The sequence below is a fragment of the Protopterus annectens genome, chromosome 3.part1 (genome assembly GCF_019279795.1).
Source record: "Protopterus annectens isolate FY-2018-M chromosome 3.part1, PAN1.0, whole genome shotgun sequence".
In the NCBI taxonomy this organism is placed as follows: domain Eukaryota; kingdom Metazoa; phylum Chordata; order Ceratodontiformes; family Protopteridae; genus Protopterus; species Protopterus annectens.
This window is the reverse complement of record NC_056732.1, coordinates 83,719,479-83,743,482: the sequence shown is the minus strand read 5'-3', so window position 1 is coordinate 83,743,482 and position 24,004 is coordinate 83,719,479. Positions and strand designations below refer to the sequence as shown.

At 41.7% G+C, this 24,004-nt stretch overlaps 1 protein-coding gene across 2 annotated transcripts in view; it reads left to right on the top strand.

Moving 5' to 3' along the window:
* The window catches only part of LOC122798011 (fer-1-like protein 6), a 1,810,759-nt gene that overhangs the window by 1,029,015 nt on the left and 757,740 nt on the right, over window positions 1-24,004 (top strand). The window lies entirely within an intron of this gene.

Genomic DNA, 24,004 nt, shown 5'->3' with positions numbered 1-24,004 from the left:
TAATGGGTCATTCCATGTGATGTAAATTTCATAATTTTCTATGATGCTTTGTGGCTCATGTTTCCAGTGTTTTTCAGCTACTTCAGTATTATGATGTTTGCGCAATCCCCAGTGCAACAGTCGTGCCACAATATTATGCCTTTCAGTACACAGTACCCTCTAAGTTTTTCTGCTCTTGCTGATATTTTTAGTTTATTTGCGATAGTGTATGATAAATCCTGACCTGTTATAATACTGCACATTGCTTTTATCATGTCTATCTTTCTGAGTAGTTTTGTTGATCTGTTACCTCTTCTATACTCTTCTAGCAGTGACACTTCTTGTCTTAATTGTTTTTTAGTTTTCTCTATTCAGTACTTCCATGATGGCATTCGATTACTCCCCATCCTTTCCCTTACTACCCTGTGTTCCTGTGGTAGGACTTTATCTGTTATTAATTTGGTTGCATAGCAATGTATCCTATTTAACTTCTGTTATATTGCATGCATGTCTGTGGACAGTCCTAACTACCGTGTTCATTTGTTTTATCAAGCGTCTAACTTGTTGGGTTTTATTAACCTCCTACAGTCTATTTCTTTCATTGACCTTAATATGTCTGTCCATCTCTATTAAATGAAGCAACTCTTCTCTTACATCATTTTCTTCTAAACTGGTGGCACATTCTTTGTTCCCAATTTTCTGCGGGCATTCTATAGAAAGTTCCAGAGCTTCTACCTGTGCCACGTTTTCTTCAGTTTCACCCTGTGCCATCCATTGCTTTTTCATATGGGAAATCACTGGCCTATCACTCCCAGGCATTGACCATGTCAGAGTTGCCAGAGTTCCCTGTTCTTTTCCTTGCTGTATAGCTCCAAATGAACCTTTGTACTGTTTCCTATGGATGGTTGCAAATTATCTTCATATGTCAACTGATTAGATGCTTCCTGCTCTACTGGTTTCTCCTTAATTTGGGTGTCCATTGCTCTATCCTGTTGTGTTGTCATCCGAGTTACATTTTCTACACTAAATCCCTCACTTTGCAGGTAATCCATAACCTCAGTTTCTATTTTTTTCACTTCTGCATTACTAATCCTCTTTTCTGCTTTTCCTTCTTTGTTTTCTTATTTTTTGTATTGTGAAATTGTCCATATCCAGATGTCTTTGCCTGTATTTCTCTTCAAATATCTTTGGTGCTGCTCTTTTTGCATTGATTAATTTGACTTTCTCCTTTGCATAAATATTGTACCATATTAAATCTCTTTTTTTTCCTATGTTCATATTTCTTCTTCAGATGTCTCCTGCTCCACTTATTTCTCCTTACATTGGAGACTAGTTGCTCCATCATGCTGTGATATAACCTGTGTTAGACTTTCTACACTGAATCCTTTACTTCACAAATATTCCATAACTTCAGCTTCTATTTTTTTTAACTTCTGCTTGACAAATCTGTTCTACATTCCCTCTTGGTGATCTTAATCATATTTTTTATTATGAAATTTTCCATATCTGTATGTCTTTGTCTATATCTCTCTTTGGATATCTTTGGGACTGCTTTTTTTTTGTGTTGATTAATTTGGCTGTCTCCCTTGTATAAATATTGCACCATATCAGATCCCTTTTTCTTTCCCATGTTCATATTTCTTTTTTATACCCTTCAAATGTCTCTAAATTTTGTTCATTAAATTGTAACACTTCCTTAGTCGCTTCTTTTTCCAAACGGCACAAGGTTTCTTGGGCTATATAGCATTTTTCCTGGATCTGTTTTATTAATGAACACCATTGTTTTATTTATTTATTTGACATTTGGTGACCTGGTTAGTCCAACTGGGCAGTAGCTGTTTTCAAAGGAGGCCTGAGGAGAAAAGCTCCAAAAAGTACAAGTAACAAAAGTAATCTCATGACAGAGTTATAACTAAAATGACAATAATTACAATATGTATGAGATGTATGTTGAAACAACATGCTAGAAAATGGTCATTAAACTGAAAACATAATCTAGTACGAAGTCTCATACAATAGTAAGCAGAATGCAGAAAATATGGATACGTCTGTAAAACAGAAAGTAATAAATATATAAACAGGAGATAAGCCCAGGGCAAGAGCCAGTTTCCAAGACTACAACTGTGGAAGCTGTAGGAACTACTGACAATTAGTAGACTTTATTAGAAGCAGAGGCAGAGAGAGAGGCAGGAGAAAAGGTTGTTGCAACAGTATTATAGGAGGGGAGGTGGATTATGTTGGGTCATAGCATAAGCATGTCCATGGTATACGCAGAGTTCCTTTTTTGTTGTTTTGAAAGAGTTGGGGTTAAAGATCTGTCTAACACTTGGTGGTAATTTATTCCAAGCATTTGCCACTGAATAGCTCGAGAGGAGTTCACCAATGTTTTAGTTGGGTGCATAGAGTTGCAGAAGATGCTGTAGGGAGCTATGGAGGGTGCTGTTGGGAATGTATGGCTGGATGAGGGTAGGGAGATGGGACAGGAGGAGGGATCATATAAAATAGAATGAGCTATGAGAAGATGGGATAGTAGGATTTGATGATGAAATTCCAGCTACTGCAGGTTTTTAAGGTAAGGCAGTGGTGAGAGCGGTAAGGTTGGCTAGAGGCAAGTCTTGCAATTTTATTATAGGTGAGTTCAAGTTTCAGCAGAAGATTGGATTGGATATTAGTAAGAATAGGGGCTGCATAAAGAAGGGTGGGGAGTAGGAATGCTTGTGCAAGAGAGAGCCTAGACACATCTGTGAGGAATTTTTTATACCTATATTGCAGGCCAAACTTTTGATGTGCCTTTTTGATGCACTGCTGAATATTGACTCAAAGTTTAGTTGGTCATTGATCTGTCAAAAAGCAAATTGAAGGTTGCGCTACTCAATGCGTGGAGCCTTAACCTGAAAATGCACTCACTGGAGGCTTTCCTCACACTGGAAGATGCCGACGTCTGTGCAGTCAGGAAAACTTGGTTCAGGGCTGCAGAAAGCACCCCTGACTTACCAGGCTATACTTCATTCCACACATTCTGACCCCAAAATGAGGTCAGGAAGACTTAGGGTGGTGGAGTCTCCATCTTCATTAAGGACAGGCACACCTCCAGACCGGTTTGCCAGCTTGATACACTAGAACTACTCCAGGTGAACTGACAGTTGGCAAGACACCCATCCAAGTTATAACCACCTATAGACCCCTTTTCATAACTTAGAACAACCACTCCTCCTACGTGGACCCACTTGACTCCATCAAGGTACCCCCTAACACCCTGATCTGTGGTGACTTCAACTACCCCACCATTGACTGTGTAAACTATTCTCACACTAATGCATTCACCCAATGATTCCTTGACTTCCTTAATTCTAATGCACTATACTTGCTCATCTTATCCCCCACAAGGGGAGATGACATTCTGGACTTGGTTCTCACCAACATAGGCATCCGCTGCATCACTCCCATAATATGCCCTTCCCTGGTGAGATCAGATCATCGGTCTGTCTCATTCAAAGTTTCTATCCCAGCCATAACCATGCTACAAAAACTCTCAAAAGCTGACTACAACCTCCTAAGGGAGGGCATCAGTAGCTTCACACCACCACCACCACCCCCCCCTCACAGGATGCAAGCAACTATGCTGACTAGTACGCCAGTGCAGTACACAAGCATCTGTACAACTGCATGGATTCAGCCATACCCAACAGAACTAAAACCTGCTCCTCAAGGAAACTCAAACTGGTCTAGTGGATACCAAACAAAGTCCAGAAGCACAATAGCAAAATGGCACCACAGCAATATTTTAAAATTCTTTACTAAAAATTGTGACCAAAAAGGTAAGCACTTTCAGCTACATAACATCAGCCTTCATCAGACAAATTTTAAAATCACTGTGGTAGTTTATAAATAACGAACTGTTGAACTGAAACGGAACACAATAAAAGTTGGCCAAAAAGAGTTAGTGCTATTTATTATAAATTACACTTTCAGCTAGGACAGTGCCTAGCCTTCTTCAGACAAACAGTTAAAATATGGTAAACCAATGCCTTTTATCTAATCAAGTCAGTGATGTCATCAATTAAGCAATGTTGTTAGTAACCATAACAACATATTATTGCAGCCTACTTTTATATAACAAGTTATAACTCATTAACCTATAATACAGGAAATGATGAACAAAACAATATATATTCCTATCTCATCTTATGTTTAAAAACACACTTATATGTGTATACATGGTAAAAACTGAACTATACAAATTTAATAACAACATACTCTACTTAAAACACTAAATCAAATTGATACTATATAAGTCAAATTCATAAAAATACTTATGAATTCCCTGGTTCTCCTTTGTGTGAATATAAGGACTAAAAATACCAAATTAAACAAACACTGCACTAACCAACCTTTAATTCCTGGTTAAACTGTCATATGCAAAAACTTTGTATATTTGCATTGTATTCAATTTTTATCTATTCAAAGTTAGGAGTTTCAACAGACTTTTAATGGAAATACTATCATTAATCCCTGGGGGCATATAAGCCCTCGTTCGCACTTGCCACTTCAGTTCATCTATTTCGAGCAAAATTTGCCAATTTATGAATTTGACTTATATAGTATCAATTTGATTTAGCGTTTTAAGTAGAGTATGTTGTTATGAAATGTGTATAGTTCAGTTTTTAACATGTATACACATATAAGTGTGTTTTTAAACATAAGATGAGATAGGAATATATATTGTTTTGTTCATCATTTCCTGTATTATAGGTTAATGAGTTATAACTTTTTATATAAAAGTAGGCTGCAATAATATGTTGTTATGGTTACTAACAACACTGCTTAATTGATGACATCACTGACTTGATTAGATAAAAGGCATTGGTTTACCATATTTTAACTGTTTGTCTGAAGAAGGCTAGGCACTGTCCTAGCTGAAAGTGTAATTTATAATAAATAGCACTAACTCTTTTTGGCCGACTTTTATTGTGTTCCGTTTCAGTTCAACAGTTCGTTGTTTGTGGATTCTTGGTGTTTTGTATTTGGTAGTTTATAAATACCATTCTATTAAGTCATGTTAATCATTATTAATTATTCAATTAAATCCTATGCTGATATAACATTTTTAAAAAGCCAGTGTATACAACTTCAAACTTTACTCGAAAAATACATAATAATGCTTTACATGCGCAGGTGAAAGCTGCTCTCTCTAAAGCTAAAAACACAGCATCAATGGGACCGGATGGTGTCCTAAATGAGGAATTAAACCGCACATAAGGCAGCTGTTTAATCTCAGCCTTACCACAGGATACGGCCAAAGGAGTGGGCGACGGCAACTGTTGTCCCACTCCACAAAGGGGGCGCCTCACGGGACCTGGGGTATACTTCCATAAGCTTAACAAGTCTAGTCTGCAAAGTTATGGTGAAGATCATAATGGAGCTCATAAACAAAGATTTAGGGGTCTTGCAGACATTGAACCCGACCCAGTTTGGCTTTGTCAAGGGAAGATCATGCCTTTTGAACTAAACAGTCACCAAGGCCATTGATGAGGGAAAGGCAGTCCATACAGCCTACCTTGACCTTGCAGCTTACAAACCCCCCCTCCGGTATTGTAGAAAAACTTAGACAATACCCCACTCGGGTATTGTAGAAAAACTTACCAGCTTAAATGTAAACCCATATGTCACAAGATGGGTTGCAAACTGGCTTAAGGACAGGACCCACAGGGTTAGAGTTGCTGGCTGTGTCAGACTCCAAGCCGGTCACAAGTGGTGTCCCACAGGGGGGTCCGTCCTGCCCCTATTGTTTGGCATCTACTTCTCAGAAGTACAGGCCAACATAGGAGGACTTTGGCTGACAAAGTTTGCAGTCGACTGCAAACTGGGCGCCATAGTGGAAAGTGCATCAGACACGGATATCCTTCAGAAGGGACTCACGGAAACATATAGCTGGTGCCAGAGCCATGGCCTGAAGTTAAAAAAAAAATGTATAGTCATTCTCTCGGAAAAACAAGGTAACCCCAAGCTACCATATAGGTGGCAATCCACTAAGCACAGAAGAGTTTATCAGGGACCTGGGGACCCAGGTTGACAGTGGCCTTTCTTTTGACACTCACATTGCTAAAGTGGTTAGAAAGACCTTCTACATTGCCCACCTGATCATGAAGGGATTCACATCCAGATCTAGTGAGGTCATTGTTCCCCTGTACTCTTCACTTATCAGACCAATGATTGATTACAATGCCCCATTCGGGATGTATCTCACCCGACATCTGCAGCAATTGGAGAGACCCCAAAGTTCCTCACCAAAAGGATAAAGGGACTCCAAAATCTGTCATATGCTGCCAGATTGAAGAAACTCCAGCTCTAGTCGTCGCATACCGTCTGCTCAGAGGTGACATGTGCCTGACATACAAGGCCATGTCCAACCCGAATTAATGGACATGCTCCACCTCAAAAATCCAAATCCACCAAAACCACTACGGATATAAATAGTGCTGGAGGGATTATCACTCAGAGACTCCCTATGCTGTGGAATAAATCCCGGTCCATGTGAGGCAGAGCACCTCGCTGACTCTGTTCAGGAGAGAAATCTAGACCTGTGGATGGGGAGTAGTGTGGGTTTACCCTGGGAATCATCTCTGTGTCACTGCTGGACAGAGGCACAACAAACTAATGGGCACAGTATTTTTCATATAAGGTGCGTAAGCCACAAAAATTTGGGCTAGGCTTATAAATGCCTTAGGGCAGATAGCCTAGTATAAACCTATGAACCTATGAACCTATGTACATAAATATATGAACACATGCATCTGACTGAATTAATATCGATATACATAACTTATATTATAAGTAATGAATATAAATGTCTTTATTAATAAATTTATATACATTATATAAATAACATAATAGTTATGTACTTGAAATTACAGCATATGTATACTATTAAAATAGATGTATACCATTAAATTATATATATTACCTATTTATGCTCCTTAATTTTAAAATACTGGAAATAGAAATAGAATCGTTTAATCCTGGAGATTGTGTGGCATTGAGAAAAACTTGCCACCAGTACTCTTTTGATTCCAAAATTATCTTCCAAGGACCTTTCCTAGGTAATTGGAGCAATTGTTCAAGCACTACAAATTTAAATTTATGAGTTGAATACTGGGCAATATGTCTATGTAAAGCATTATTATCTGATTGCCTATTTATATCACAGACATGTTCATATATTCGTTGTCTTAATTTTCGTTCAGTTTTTCCGATGTAATAAGCTGAACATTCCATACATAATGCTGCATAAACTATACCAAAGGTATTACAATTATATCTACCTTTTATTGATATGAAACTGCCATTTATGTGGACCTGCTCACATTCCAATATATATGAACAATATTTACACATATTAAATTTTTTCATAGATGCCTTATCCACAATTAGTCTGCCTGAACTGATATTACACAAATCTTTTAAATTTTTATCTCTTTTATATGTGATAGATGGTTGTGCCCCTAATAGTTTTGACAATTGAATATCTCCCTTGATAAAGGTCCAATTTTTATTTATAAGATTTTTAACATATTCCGAATCCTGTGTATAAGTCGTGATGAATGCCACATTACCTTTATTTTTGAACATATACTATTATTATGCACTCCAATAGTTATATTAACATTATCATTAATATCTACCACTGTTGATATATATTGCTCAATGGTGCCTTCTTCCTGCACTTGGATAGTTATAATATCAAAATCTCCTAACAAGGGCTTATAAAATCCATTTTTTTCTTTTCGCTACTACCTCATTCATTAACCCATCAACAAACTGTTTTGGATATTGTCTATTTAAAAACATATTGCCTATGAAATGGCATTCCTCTAAACATTCATCAAAGACAGAAACCATACGGGCCGCTCACACCAATTGCCCTTTTAAAACTGCTTTTTTTATATGTTGTGGATGATGACTTTTAAAGTGCAAAAATTTATTAGAATAAGTTTTTTTACGATGGATAGTAGCTTTTAATGTGTTACATCTAAAATAATTCTGTAAAAAAACATCCAAATATGCAATACTATTGCTGCTTACTTCATGTGTGAATACCAAAAATTCTGTAGTAGTATTTATATAAACCAAAAAATTCTCAATTGATTTCAATGAACCTTGCCAAATGAAAAATAAATCATCAAGAAAATGACTATACAATTTCATATGATGCATGTATTCAGATGTAAATAAAAATCTGTGCTCCCATACTGCCATAATTACATTGGCATATAAAGTACCTATGGGGGAGCCCATCGCAACCCCTTTTATTTGTTTGAAATAGTGCCCATCATGATATATGTAATTGTGAGACAGAACTAATTCTAATAAATCTGCTAATGCATTGAGTTCATCTTGTGGAATGGGTATGATTTCAAAAAAGAACTCATTAAACCAAGTAATACCCAATTCCTGTGGAATGCAAGTAAACAAATCCATTACATCCACTGTGACAAATATAATGTCATCAACCTTGTCGATGACTAAACTGTTAACTTTTGTGTGAAAATCCCAAGAATCACGTGAAATGTACTCTAAATTTTTCATTTTATCCTTAAGTTTCCAATCGATGTATTTTGCTATATATTAAGTTTTGGAACCACCAGCATCCACTATGGGGCGCATTGGTGGATTTTGCAATTTTTATGCAATTTAGGTGTTCCAAACATTACCGGAATCTTGTGATCTTTGACTTGCATATATGCCAATGCTTCACTGGTGATTTTCCCCTGCCAATACATATCATCAAGAATATAATCTATTCTAGAATAAGAAACATTAATTTCATTTATGGAGGCTTCAACATAAGCATCATCATATAAAACATTCAACAACTGCTGATTGTAATGAAAGGCATTCATGATGATCAAACTGCCTCCCTTGTCGGGCTGCATAATATGAATGTCATTATTAGCTTTTAATTCATTTAACATTTTTTGTTCGAAAACAGAAAAATTACTGTTTTTTATTGTTATAACGTTGGTATGTTTGCTTTTCATGCTTTAAATGATGTCTAAAATCAAGTTCACATAACTCCTCGAAGAGTTTTATTTTTAGATGTAGCAGTGGATTTATTAAACTGGGAACACTTATAGGATTGTACTCATTACTTGGCGTTTGCTGATGGATAACCGCCAGATTCATTTTCCTGGTAAAAAGTTCCAATTCAGTTATTAAGTTTGTAATATGTGCCCTTTTCATTGGCACATAAGTAAAACCTTTACTGAATATATTGGCATGCTCTGTGTTCAAATTTAGTTGACTATAGTTGTAAATATGATAATCACCAGTAACATTGGAAATAAGTTGGTAATTACTCTCACCTTTAAATAGATCAAACCTGTCATGCTCTAATTGCGATTGTAATTGCTTCGTGAACCTGTTCTCTGCCTTTTATTTATGCACATATGTATTTTTCGAGTAAATTTTGAAGTTGTATACACTGTCTTTTTAAAAATGTTATATCAGCATAGGATTTAATTGAATAATTAATAATGATTAACATGACTTAATAGAATGGTATTTATAAACTACCAAAGTGATTTTAAAATTTGTCTGATGAAGGCTGATGTTATGCAGCTTAAAGCGCTTAACTTTTTGGTCACAATTTTTAGTAAAGAATTTTAAAATATTGCTGTTATGCCGTTTTGCTATTGTGCTTCTGGACTTTGTTTGGATTTCAAATTTGTGATTCTGTTTGGTTTTGGTCTAGTGGATATCTTCTATCAGCATGCTTTACAACAAAAGGAATAAACTGTTGTCCAAGGGTAAAAAAGGACAAATTCCAAATTGGAAAAACTCCCTCCTTATCCTCAATGAGCGAATTAGATCACTACTGAAAACCTCCACTGCCAATTATGAATCAAAACTAGCTTCTGAAACAAAGGGAAACCACAAAGCCTTCTTCAGTTACATCAGGAACCTCCTTGGCAAAGCCCAGGTTTATTCCAAATTAGTACTTAATGGTATCACTTACACTGATCCTGTTGACTTAAACAGTCTGCTAGCAGATAGGTTCAGTGCAAACTTCAACCCCTGTCCCCCCCAGAAGCCCATTCAACATCCACAATACTTGTCCTGCACCTCACATCTCCATAGATCAAGTGTAAAAGCCCTATCCAAGGCAAAGAACACAGCTTCACTAGGTCCTGATAGTATCCCAAGCTGCATTCTGCACCATTTCCAGCAAGCACTTGCTTCATCATTGAGCACCCTATTCAACCGCTGTCTAAGTACAGGCTTCATTCCAACAGAGTGAAGAACTGCCATTGTCATCCCTTTGCACAAAGGTGGTACTACTACTGACCTTGGAAACTATTGCCCCATTAGCTTGACAAGTCTGATCTGTAAAGCCATGGAGTGTATTATTATGAATCTCATAAACAAGGACAAAGGCACTCTCCAAGCACTTGACCCCATCCAGTTCAGATTTGTCAAGAGCAGATCTTGCCTGTTAAACCTGTTTGACTTCTTTGCAACTGTCACCAAGGTCCTGGATGAGGACATACAGCTTATCCTGACTTGGCCAAGGTCTTTGATACAATCCCCTAGTCAGGCATCATCGTAAAGCTAACACAACTTGGCATAAATCCCTACCTGATCAGGTGGGTGGCCAACTGGCTTACTGATAGGAGCTACAAGGTCAAAATAGGTGCCTCCACCTCCAACAGCAGACCTGTCACTAGTAGTACTCCCGGGGGATCTGTCCTTGGACCCTTGCTGGTTTGGCATCTACTTCTCAGAGGTCTAGGCAAAGACAAAAGGCCTGTGGCTGTCCATGTTTGTGAACGACTGTAAGCTGGGTGCTGTCATTGACTCCCCAAGTGATGTTAGCATATTGCAAGAGGGTCTCCCAGCAGCAAATAACTGGTGCCAACGTCATGGTTGTCAGCTACCCCCCAAATGTATTATCATACCTTTTGGCAAAATCATGGCCCCTACTGATTACCACATCAACAGCAACCCCCTAAGCATGCAACCTGTGGTGAGAGATCTGGGTATTCAGGTTGACAACACTCTCATATTCAACCATCATGCAGCAGCAGTGGTCAGAAAAGCCTTTTACTTGGTTCATCTCATAAGTAAAGTGATTGCATCCAGAAAAAAGGAAGTTATTACCTCTCTGTACTCCTCCTTCATTGGGACAATAATTGAGTATAATGCCCCGTTTGGTATGTACCTCTCCAAACATTTGCACCAACTGGAAAGGCCACAGAAATACCTCACAAAGAGAATCCGTGGTCTCCAAAACCTGTTCTTTGCAGACATGCTGAAATCACAATCACTCTACTTGGTATTTTACAGATTGTTCAGAGGTGATCTGTGTCTCACCTACAAGGCAATCTCTGACCTTGCCCTGTTAGAGATGCTCCATATCCGTAAGTCTAACTCCTCCTGCATTACCCGCTCAAAAGGCCTAAATCTAATATGCAACATCAACAAAACATGCCCGTGCTTCCCCGTCTCTGCTTGACATGTATGGGCAGTCTATTCCAGAGTAGCTCCCTGACCCTGTTCAAGAGCAACCTTGATGAGTGTATGGAAAACCATAAATTTGTCCCAGGGGTCCCACCTGTGTGGGGTGACAGGTGCTGACTGAGGTTTTTTTGTGGGGATAAACTCTTAGCTAGGCTTGTAAGGACCCCAGAGCCATTGGCCTAGTAACCTCCTATGATCCTATGATAACTCCTAGCAATTTAGTGTGAGGTTCAATGATGATGATGGTGTTGTTAAGAGAGCAGACAGTAAAGGTAGCTATATGATGTTGGAGACATTTAGGGAGGAATAGCAGAAGTTTTGTTTTCTTTGGGTTAAGTAGCAAATGGTTGGAAGTTAGCTATTTTTCAACTGAGTGCAGACACTCTTGGGTGAGGGTGTGAAGGTGGGTGATATTGCCAGAGAAGGAGATGATGGTGGAATTGTCAGCATATTGTATGACTGATGAGAGTGGACAGGAAGATTGTAGGTCATTAGTAAAGATATTAAATATTATGGGGTCCAAGAATGGATCCTTGGAGTACCCCAGAATTTACTAGTAAGAGGAGAGAAAAGTTAGATTACCATTTAACTGCCTGTAATCTGTTGGAGAGATAGCTTTAGAACCAAGAAAGAGCAGAGTTGGAGAAATTAAGGGTAGCTAGTTTGCTAGAAGCAATTGGTGGGAAACAGTGTCAAAGGCTTTGGAGAAGTCAGAAATAAATATGAGATTAGCTTTAGAATTAGAACAATTAGATTGTTGTTTTCACGAGAATTTGTGACTGAATTAGTGCATGATATCAGAGCATTAGCTTTACTGTGATTTGGGTGGAAACCATGCTGTGTAGGGGTAAGAAGATTTCCTAAGGGCAGATGATCAAGGAGCTGTTTGTGGATGCATTCTTTGAGAATTTTTAACAGGGGAGATAGAATGCCAGTATATCTAAAATTTGAGGGGTCAGTTGAATTGCCACCTTTATTTATGGGTATGATATAGGATTTCTTCCAGATTTCAGGTATGATATTTTCTTTGACTGACCTACTGATTAAGATGGAGCTGGGGTAGGAAATAGAATTAGCAGCATGTTTTAGGAATTAAGGAGGTAGGTTATCAACTGATAGATAGCATGTTTTAAGTTTGCTAAGGAGTGACTTTGATATAAGTTGTGGGGATGGGTTTATGAGAGAAGGGGGTTGGATGGGTTGATGAAGGAGGAGTCGGGTAGTTGATGATGTCATTTTTGGTTAGATTGTGATTAGAGTCAATGAAGGAGGAATTAAGAAAGGTAGCAGTATCTATTGGAGAGCTTTTAGGGCATGGATTAGGTGATGAGGGGCTACCAGGATGTAGTAGTTTATTTACAGATTGCTGGAATTGTTGGGGGTTGGAGTGAGGATTATGTAGAGGTTTTTGGAAATAGTTTTTCTTGTCCAGGGTGACCTTTTTTAGTTAAGTTATAAAGATCTCTATAGGACTAACGATCAGTGGAAGGTTACCTCTAAACCTCTTAGAGGAAGAAATCTGGGCAAAGCCATAAATAAAAGTGGGACAAAGGCCCAAACATAGTGACACATTTTAACTATTGCTCTTACAAGCTTAGAAACTTGATAGAATAACAGGTTTTGCATTAGCATGAATTTCCTGAAGGGTAAGAACTCTGAAATGCAAATGTCTGTCATTATTTTCTAACTTCAGTCTTTAATGATTTTCCACTAATTTGCCAGAAAACCACAATTTTATAAAAAAACAGACCAAAAATATGAGGCAAAAATCTGGACATTCTGCAAAAATCTGTATAGTTGAGAAGTATGAGTGGAAGTATTAGATTTTTTCCATTTCTTTCATGCACGCTCTCTCTCTCTCTCTCTTATGCATAAGTGTACACATGACTTGTGTTAGCCAGGGGGCATAGTGGGTCTTGATTCTTATTTTCCTGATGGGGGCCAAGGAGTTAAGTATGTCTGGAAGTATATTGCTAAATGCCAGGACAGCTTCTTCCAGGGGGAGGTCATAGAGGAAGGATAAGTTAATAGTAGAGACTGAGTGGTTGAAAGCATCTGGATTAAAGTTTGACAACTTACAGCAGTCTTTGTATTGCTGGGGTTTGTGTAGAAGGGGTGAGTGTCAAAGTATGAAGATGGGATGGTGGTCAGTTATGGTATCAGGTAGGGTGGAGGGGTGAGTGTCAAAGTATGAAGATGGGATGGTGGTCACTTATGGTATCAGGTAGGGTGGAGGGGTTGTGGTAGGAGTTAGGATTTGAGGTAACAAGCCAGTCTAGTGTGGAGCCAGAGATGGTGTGTTTATTTAGATGAGTAGGGTCAAAGATTAGCTGGGAGAAGCCAAAGAGATTAATGGAGGTATTAGGGGAATTAGTATCAAGGGCATTCCAATCGATGTTAATGTTACCCAAGATAATAGTTTAATATCAGACAGTCTGAGAGATCCAGGAGAGAAAGAGCTCTATGATAGGAATGTTGTTTCCTGGGGGGATATAGACAGAGACAATTGCTAGTTTCTTGTGATTATTCAGTATAGAGTTGACAATGAAAAGTTGAGCTGGGTGGAAGTCTGGAAGAGTGACTGGTAGAGGGTGGAAGGAGAGCTGATTAGAGTATAGAATTGCAACCCCCCACCACCTTTTTTTCTTAAGTCTATCTTGCTGGAAGACGTTATAGCCTGGGTGAAGAAATTCTGAGTCAGATATGTGAGGCTTAAGCCAGGTTTCAGAGAGGATGAAAATGTCAGGGGTGTGTAGGGAGATCCAGGCATAGAATGGGGAGATTTTATTCATGATACTCTGAATGTTCAAAAATAAAATAGGTTTTTGAAGGAAAAGGTTGGGAGGGTCTGTGAGGTAGTACTGGGAGTGGAGTTTAGGGGCTATGAGGGATGAGCACAGAGAGTAGAGGTGTGGTTAGGTGCTTGGTTGAGATGTATATAACCTGATAGTAGTACATTTAAAATTATTATTTTGAGAGAATTAAAGTAGTTGTGTTGGAGGTAGGATATTGGTTTAGTTTTAAGAGGTAATGTGAGTAGTTGTAATATCTTGATTCTATACAAGGTAGTGTTGGAATGAAGAAAAAGTGATGGGGTTATAGGGAAAGAGTACGTGGCAGAGCGTTTGGTTTTGGAGTAGGTATAGTAGGTGTAGATGTCTGTGTGTGAGAGTGCATTGATATGAGGTAGCAAGGGAGGTAAGGATTAGAATGAGTGAGAAGGAGAATAACTAGTATGCTGTTAGAATATTTAAGATTTGAAAGAAACATATTTTGTCAGTCTATTTGGAAATTAAGTAGGTTGTTGAAATATTACCTATTTGTTAACAGGTGGAGTGAGGGATTATGCAAAGGTCTTTAATGTGATATGTTAATTAAAGTACAGAGGATGTAAAGTTTGAATGGAGGGCTGAGAGGAATGTCGGTGGGACAGGGGGTGTAGTTATTGGGGATAGAGTATACATGTAGTCTATGCATGGGGTGGTTGGGAATGGAGGTAGGGTAGGGGAGTGGAGTGGGCCTGAGTATAGTGAGGGAGAACAGAGTGGGTTGACCCAGGTCTTGACAGACTGGAAGCTGAAAAAATAAAACAATCAGTGAAACCATAAGTATCTTTGCAGGGAAAAGCGACTGGTTTGCTGTGTCAAGGAATATACTCAAATATAGCGATAGTGGAATGGGGGTCAAGTTATAGAGAAGAAAAACTAGACTATAGAATCTGGAACAAAAAATTGTGCCAGCTAGGGTAACATTTGAATGGAGCAAAGCATCATGGGAGAAGGCATCAGAACAGAGTTAACAGGGACAGGAAAGAAGAAGAATAAAAACTAAGAGTAAAACATGGATAAATGACACCCCAGAGAAAAAGAATCAGCAGGTTAGTAGAAAAAAAACTATCAGTGAGCCTGCAGCAAATCTATTTAAGATGCTGGTTATGGGTTCAGTTAAGCTTATAAAGAAAAACAGCTTATGGGTGTTTGGTACTACTCCTTAACTAAACACAGTGGAATCAGAAACTACTGCAAGTAGAAACTGCTGCAAGTACAACTCCTAATTAAAATAAGCTGGGAGGGAGATGGAGGTGTGCACACTACAGAGATTGCAGCTGTAACAAACACATTATATTAAACACAACTATTCAAGCCAATTAACATTGCATATTGAAATGCTGATTAAAGGGAAAACATTTATACACACTCCCCGGGATTCATGAAGCTCGGCACAAGGCCGGTGTAAGGCTTGCGCCGGCAGTGCAGTGTATAATCGGCATAGCAGCGCCATATGCATAGTAATGAGTGCACGCCGCAACCACAGACACGTGCAGAGGGCACGTGCGCGAGCCCAAGTAGGATGCGCCCGTAGGCGTGGCCAAGCCGGCAGGCGATGAGCAACCTAAAGTGCTGACTGTCACAGGCCGCCTGCAATAGTAACCGCACCAGCCAGGGTCCGTGGATAATGAAACGTACGCAGAGTATGCAACATAGTACCCGTTCACACAAAACGGAGAACCAAACATTAACCCATGAAGTCCAAATTGTACCCGTCCAAGGAACAAAGGATACGCGTAATACCGTGTCCGTCACGCAATGCACTGTCAGTGGGCATACCCAGTGAAGGTGTACCGCAGCATGTCAGCGCGCCGCACCTACACAGAAGTAGCCACATGGGCATGGTCACCAGCAGTAGTGAGAGTACACAGCCGGGTAGCCGTGTCGATATAACAACCAGAAGGAAACCAGATACCCTAAACACAGACAAATATGTGCATAGCAACATGTACTACACCCAGCAATGTGCCCGTCGCATACACATAGGACGGCGTATGCCTAAGCGTAAAATCCAGAAGCAGAACCCATGCATGCAAATGTAATACACAACAGCCCCGTCATAGCACGTAACCCGCACCCATGTACGACTGTGCACCCAACCCAGCTAGCAGCCTTGCGCAGCTGCACACCTACACACAATGGGTATACCTGAAATGTAGTAAGAAGTATTGTCCTAGGCAGTGCCATGCAGGCAAATATGTACCCCACATGTTAACATCCCACCTCAGGTACAGATATCCAAATGGCTGCATGTGAATGTGTCGGCAGAATGTGTACATCCCGCATGTGGTATGGACCTGTCGAAACCCCATAGGCGTGCACACGCCACGGTGCCCATAACTGTACACATCTGGACAAGGCAGTATGTTCAGCCACCGTACTGATGATTAGCTATGCAGACATGTCAAACACAACACATATGGTGGAACATCTGCCCACCAAGCAGGACGGCCCAACAGGGTGCCACATGCACAGAAGGTGAAGGTGGGACATCACACGTTGAGAATAGCGTTGCTGGATGGCCAAACACCCACGGCCAATGCAAAGGATGTAATAACATGTATATGCCTGGATGAATGGGTATGTCATAGCATGGGAATAGGCCAAGCTATCCAACATAATAGCCATGCGTACCAGATACAAACTGCCAGTAACACACAGTAGTAATGCAGGAAGGCATACACGACTGTGGGAATAGCACAGGACATATGGCATGTGCAAGTGTTGACGCATGACACAAATGTCCAGGATGGGGCTCCCTGCAAAGAGGAACATGTGCCAACCCCACCCCCCACAGATGTACCAGCAGTGGAAACACATCCCAAACACACACCAACACTACCGTCCATCCCACGATAGCAACGGAGGCTGGTCAAAGACCACCATGACGCGTGCACAAACAGGGACACGTGTAACTGTTGCCCTAACAACCCCCCACAGGCCAACAAATAATAGTATGGACATATGCATGTAATGCTGTGAAGGATGTGTGGTAGTCCTCAGTATCACAGAGGTAGGTACACAGATACACTGTAATCAACCGTGACGTATGTGCACTGTACACAGCATACCTGCAGGTAATACATAGTTCAATCATGTGCCACAGAAATATACACATACGAATGAGGATAGGGGATAGACAAGTGTGAATGGGACAAACTATGAACATAGGTTCATAGGTCCATAGGTACATAGTAGGCTATCTGCCCAAGGGCAGCTATAACCCTAGCCCATAGTTATGTTGCCTTTGCCAACCCTCCAGTCCGAAGATAACAATGCCCTATATTGCTGTACCTCTGTCAAGCAGTGACAATGAAGTAATCCCTGGGGTATATCTGCAATCTCCCATCCATTGGTCAAGATCCCCCTCGAACAAGGCCAGCGAGGTGCTCTGCCTCACATGTACTGGGATGTTGTTCCACAGCATAGTGAGTGTCTGGGTGATGAATCTGTCCCTCCAACACATTCTATTAATGACCGTGTCAAGGTTCACGTCACCTGCCCCTGTGGTTCTGAGGGATGTAGATCCATTAGGTGAAGCATAGTCATCAAATATGGGTCGACATGGCCTTGTATGTCAGGCACAGGTCACCACTGAGCGAGTGGTATGTGACTGAATGGAGCAGGAGTCCTTTCAGTCGGGCAGCATAACACAAATTCCTGACACCCTGCATCCGTTTGACGATGAACCTATGGGGCCTTCCCAGCTGCTGCAGGTGTCGGGTCAGATACCTTCCGAACGGGGCAATGTACTCAATCATAGGTCTAATGAGTGATGAGTACAAGGAGACGATGACCTCCCCTGATCTAGATGTGAATCCCTGCACGATCAGGTGTGCAATGTAGAAGGTCTACCTAACTACGTTAGCAACGTGTGTGTCGAACGAATGGTGACTGACAACCTGGGTCCCCAGATCCCTGGTAACTCCCTCTGTGCTCAGTGGATTGCCACCTATATGGCAGCTAGGGGTAACCTTGTTCTTCCCGAAGGGTATGACTATGCATTTTCCGGCATTTAGCTGTAGGCCATGTCCCTGGCACCAGATATCCATATCTGTGAGGCCCTTCTGAAGGATATCTGTGTCAGATGTCCATCCCACTATGGCACCCAGTTCGCAGTCATCTGCAAACATTGTCAGCCATAACCCCCCTGTGTTTGCTTGTACTTTGGAAATGTAGATGCACGGAGAGAGTGGGGCCAGGACTGAGCCCGTGGGACACCGCCTGTGACCGGCTGTGAGTCTGACATGGTGCCAGCAACTATGACCGTGTGGGTTGTGTCACCTAGCCAGTTTGCAACCCATCCTGCGATGTACGGGTTCACATCCAAGCCGATGGGTTTATCAATGATACCTGAGGGGGGTATTGTGTTGAAGGCCTTTGCCAGGTCGAGGTAGGTTGTATGGACTGCCTGACCTTCATCAATGGCCTCGGTGACTGTTCCTTAAACATCAACCAAGTTTTAAACGCATGATCTGCCTTTGACCAAGCCAAACTGGGTTGGATGCAAAGTATGCAAGTCCCCTATGTCGTCATCTATGAGTTCCATTATGATCCTTCCCCATGGCTTTGCAGATAAGGCTTGTCAAGCTAATGGGACGGTAATTACCAGGGTCAGTGGAGGCACTGCCCCTGTGAAGTGGGACTACAGTCGCCATGCGCCACAACTTGGGTACATTACCTGAGGTGAGGCTAAGATTAAACAGCTGTCCTAACTGTGGGTCTAATTCCTCAATGAGTTCGTGGAGTACACAGCCAGGACACCATCTGGTCCCATGGATGCTGTGTTCACTGCCTTGGAGAGAGCATGTCCCACCTGTGCGTTACAGAAGTTTCGGGGGCCACAATCCTCTGGTACAGACATCTCTCCATGTGGGGGGGGGAGATGTTTGCACCAAACCTGTCAGCCAGTATGTTGGCAATGTGTGTAGGTTCAGTAAACTTCACATCATTCTGAACCCAGTCCGAGCATATCTGGGTGTGTCCTCCCAGGTGTCCAACATAGCTAAAGAAGGCCGTATGATTGTCTGTCGAGTCCTTGGTGATATATCTGTCGTATTTGCCCTGGATGATGTCATGAGAGCTTGTAGTTCTTCACATATAATGAGCAAGGGTGTCATACCTTACAAGGATTCTGCTCTGTCTTGTAGTAGCTACCTCCTTTCGTTGTAGAGCTTGTGTATGGCTGGGGTACACCAGACTGGATGCTTGGCATTGGTACAAAGACTCACAGTTGTGTAAGGGATTGCCTGATCCATGCAGTCCTGTAGGTGCTGGTAGAAGGCATATGTAAGTGATTCAGTGGCTTGAGTAATGATTACCACTGGCTCAGGGGCCTTAAAGTAGACCAGACTAGTGTTTAGAAGTGTGAAGTCGGCTTTTGAGAAAGCCATATGTATGGTAACCGGCACCACCCACAGCATTGTATGCCAATAGCAGAAGCTATTGTCCAAATAACATATTATTATTTTTATTATTAAATTATTTATTATTATTTATTTAGTTATTGTTTTAGCTAATTACACTTGAAAATGCCCGGTAACACCGGGCGAAAGTGCTCGTGATCTACTTGTTTTGGTGGTGTTATTTTGACAATAAAGTGGCGATTCTTTCCTATTGGGACTTCTGAGGATTATTTAAAGCAGTTGCTAACCTGCATCTTTGGATGTACACCATTTGGTTTCAGTTTTGAAAAACCTGGTTTTCGTAGCACTACATAATATGGGTAGTCAAACAGGGTAGTCAAACAGACATCCGCGATTGGGGAACATACAGCAGCAGTCAAAACCACTGGCCAGATGGACACAGTCCAACAAGTTCTACACTTTACATATGCACATTGGTGTCCATTGTAGGACCCAAAAATTGATCCGTACGCAATATCATCCAGCTGCTACCGTTCCACCCAGAAGAAGCGACAGCCGTGACTACGGCACAGCTAGACATATGCACCACCAGCGTGTTTAAGGTTGATGACAAGTGTCCATGAAATGCAGGACATATGAACAGAAATCCCCAGATTGTCGAGTCCATAGAAGTGCCTCCACATCCCAGTCCCGCACACATGAAGGATGTGTAATGGGTACCGTCGAGGGTTGCAGCCATGGGATCCTGGGTATGCAGAAATGGGGCTCGGTGTTGTTTGGCAGATAATCCGTTGTCCCGCCCCGTGGGAGGGATGTGGGTATAGCACATGCCTTACTCCCCACTAATAATGCAAAGCATCCACCGGATAATGCTAAATGCAGGTGTGAAATGTGTACAGCCCTATACCAGTGTCCAGTAGGCAATTCACATGGATGGACAAGCATACGACCAAGATGGCACCCATAACTGAAACCTGGTGGAATTACACAGCTGCAGTAAGGCATAACACAGGAAATACAGATAGGGACTACAGTAGACACTCCCCATACAAAGTCAGACCGCCCGTATAATACCGCGCACACAGCACTCAATCTGCCAGCACCAAAATGGGGATCACTCGCTGCCATACTGTGGAACAAATGGGTGACCTGTGGAACACATACTAATGGCACACCAACAACGTCAACTAGGAAGGTCATAGGATGGTTAAACTATGGTGTTCCCACTTATAAAGAACATCCTTCAATGAATTAATAGGATCTACATGTTATGGTGGTGTTATTTTGACAATACAGTGGCGGATATTTCCTATTGTGACTTCAGAGGATTATTTAAAGCAGTTGCTAACCTGCATCTTTGGATATACACCATTCGGTCTCAGTTTTGAAAAACCTGGTTTTCGTAGCACTACATAATATGGGTAGTCAAACAGACATCCGCGATTGGGGAACATACAGCAGCAGTCAAAACCACTGGCCAGATGGACACAGTCCAACAAGTTCTACACTTTACATATGCACATTGGTGTCCATTGTAGGACTCAAAAATTGATCCGTACGGAATATCATCCAGCTGTTATCGTTCTACCAGAAGAAGCGACAGCCATGACTATGGCACAGCTAGACATATGCACCACCAGCGTGTTTAAGGTTGATGACAAGTGTCCATGAAATGCAGGACATATGAACAGAAATCCCCAGATTGTCGAGTCCATAGAAGTGCGTCCACATCCCAGTCCCGCACACATGAAGAATGTGTAATGGATATCGTCGAGTGTTGCAGCCATGGGATCCTGGGTATGCAGAAATGGGGCTCGGTGTTGTTTGGCAGATAATCCGTTGTCCCGCCCCGTGGGAGGGATGTGGGTGTAGCACATGCCTTACTTCCCACTAATAATGCAAAGCATCCACCGGATAATGCTAAATGCAGGTGTGAAATGTGTACAGCCCTATACCAGTGTCCAGTAGGCAATTCCCATGGATGGACAAGCGTACGACCAAGATGGCACCCATAACTGCAAACCTGGTGGAATTACACAGCTGCAGTAAGGCATAACACAGGAAATACAGATAGGGACTACAGTAGACACTCCCCATACAAAGTCAGACTGCCGTGCGAATACCGGCGTACACAGCACTCAATCTGCCAGTAAGAAAATGGGGATCACTCGCTTCCATACTGCGGAACAAATGGGCGACCAGTGGAACACATACCAATGGCACACTAACAACTTCAACTAGGAAGGTCATAGGATGGTTAAACTATGGCGTTCCCACTTATAAAGAACATCCTTCAGTGAATTAATAGGATTAATGTCAATTGACCATGGAATACACCTAATCAACATCAAAGAACCGCTGGCACCTTATGGCACACGATCCAAAACACACATAGGTAGATGAAACAGTCAACGTAGAAATTGTCCAGGACAGTGCCCAAATGGTATACAAAGGTTCCTTCATAGACAAGTAAGCGCTTTCACCCGTAGGCTCCGTCAGACTTACACAGAACATAAAAGCATCCAGGCTTTAAATATCCCTCCTTACACTTTCATTGGTCAATTTCTCAGCAAACAATGAACAATTAACCACAGCATATAAAGCACAGACGCAATGTTAACTACACACACATATATTAACATCTCCAAAACATCCTATTAAAACATGTATTATATGATATTGTACTATGCCTAATACTCATCAATCAAAGATCTAACAATATATATAGAAGATATGTATATCATATCAATGTAATACAGTGGTAAACAACTGAAAGAGTGGACTAATGTGTGTTAACTGTATATCTGTACCTAAACTACATTCCCGTTACTCGGGTTTAAGCCACCTGCTTCTCAAAAGAGGCTTAATCAGTGTTTCATCAGTCAGCCCTGGTGTGTGGTCAACTCTCCACCTAATAATCCATCTCAATCCGCATTCTAAAGCATAGTTGATGAGGTCCCCCCTCTGGTATTATAACCTAGCCTTTGTAAAACACTGAATGTAAACGTATGCCATGTGATGTGCTCATAGCCGGCCATAGGCATACGCCAATCCTGCGGCTGCCTAGGGTGCCGCACTAGTAGGGCCACCTGTCTAGTAGGTATGTCATGTAGGTACACCAGGATGGGGGCAGCATGTGTTGTGGTGGTGGGCACCATGGAGCCCTATAGCCTAGGGCAGCGGTCGATCTAAGGCCGCTGCCGTAGGAGGGGTAGTACTGTCTGCAGGTATGTGCTGAAGTGCACATGAAACAGCGGTCTACAAGGATTACCCATAGTGGCGACACCTGCACAGACGGCTATAGCGGGACACACACACGACCACGCATACAGCACAGATAGACATACACACACCATAAACAGGCAATTATACACAAGGTTTATGGCGTGTACGGGTACAGTGTCAGTACAGCAAGGATAGCTGTCTGCCACGATATCCAGCAGATGTCTCTAGGGCGTTCTGCAATACGGATGTTGCATGGACAATGAGTGGATATGCATCGTACCACAGTTCTATGTGTCAGCCATGCAAATATGCGATACATGGGACAGACAGCTGTCCATGCAAGAGCAGCGCTATGGGCACAACATAGGTATGTATATATACAACGAGAGAGATACAGACGGACACATGTGGCAAGGCCGTGAGTGTAACGTACACAGCATCACCCCACCACACCACAGCAGGGTGCACGTGGAGAACACGCTACGGAGGTCGCCATCCACAGCAGGCACACAGGCAGTCCACGAGCTGCGTCTCACCATCCACAAACACAGGGATGGTGACAGGATATAAGTGTTCTGCGGAAACTCTAAAGCCATACCCTATGAACCCATGCGGCTGGGAGCATAGACACACACACACACATCTGGCAGGCATGGTGATTGACCACACCCCCACATACCCACCCGCACAACAGTATGACACAGGTATGGAACGTGCTACGTGGACCACTGAACACAGCACCGTCAGAGGCACACGTCCAGGTGGGTGACAACATCCGTAAAGGAATATCCGCCGATAGCCAAGGTATGTGTTGCCAAGCGTCTAAAATAACTACACTCTACTAGGGCAGCTGTGAACACACACACCCCACACACACAAGGGGAAGGGCCGGGTGTCGAACCTACGCCTACCTACATGAACTCACTACAGCATGATGCATTTACAGAACGCGCTACCGAGGTTACTGAGCACAGAGCTGTCAGAGGCATACTTCTAGGTGGGTGACATCATCCATAAGGGAATAGCTGGCAATAGCCAAGGTATGTGTTGCAAAGCGTCTAAAAGCATGTTCATCTGCAGAGACAGCTG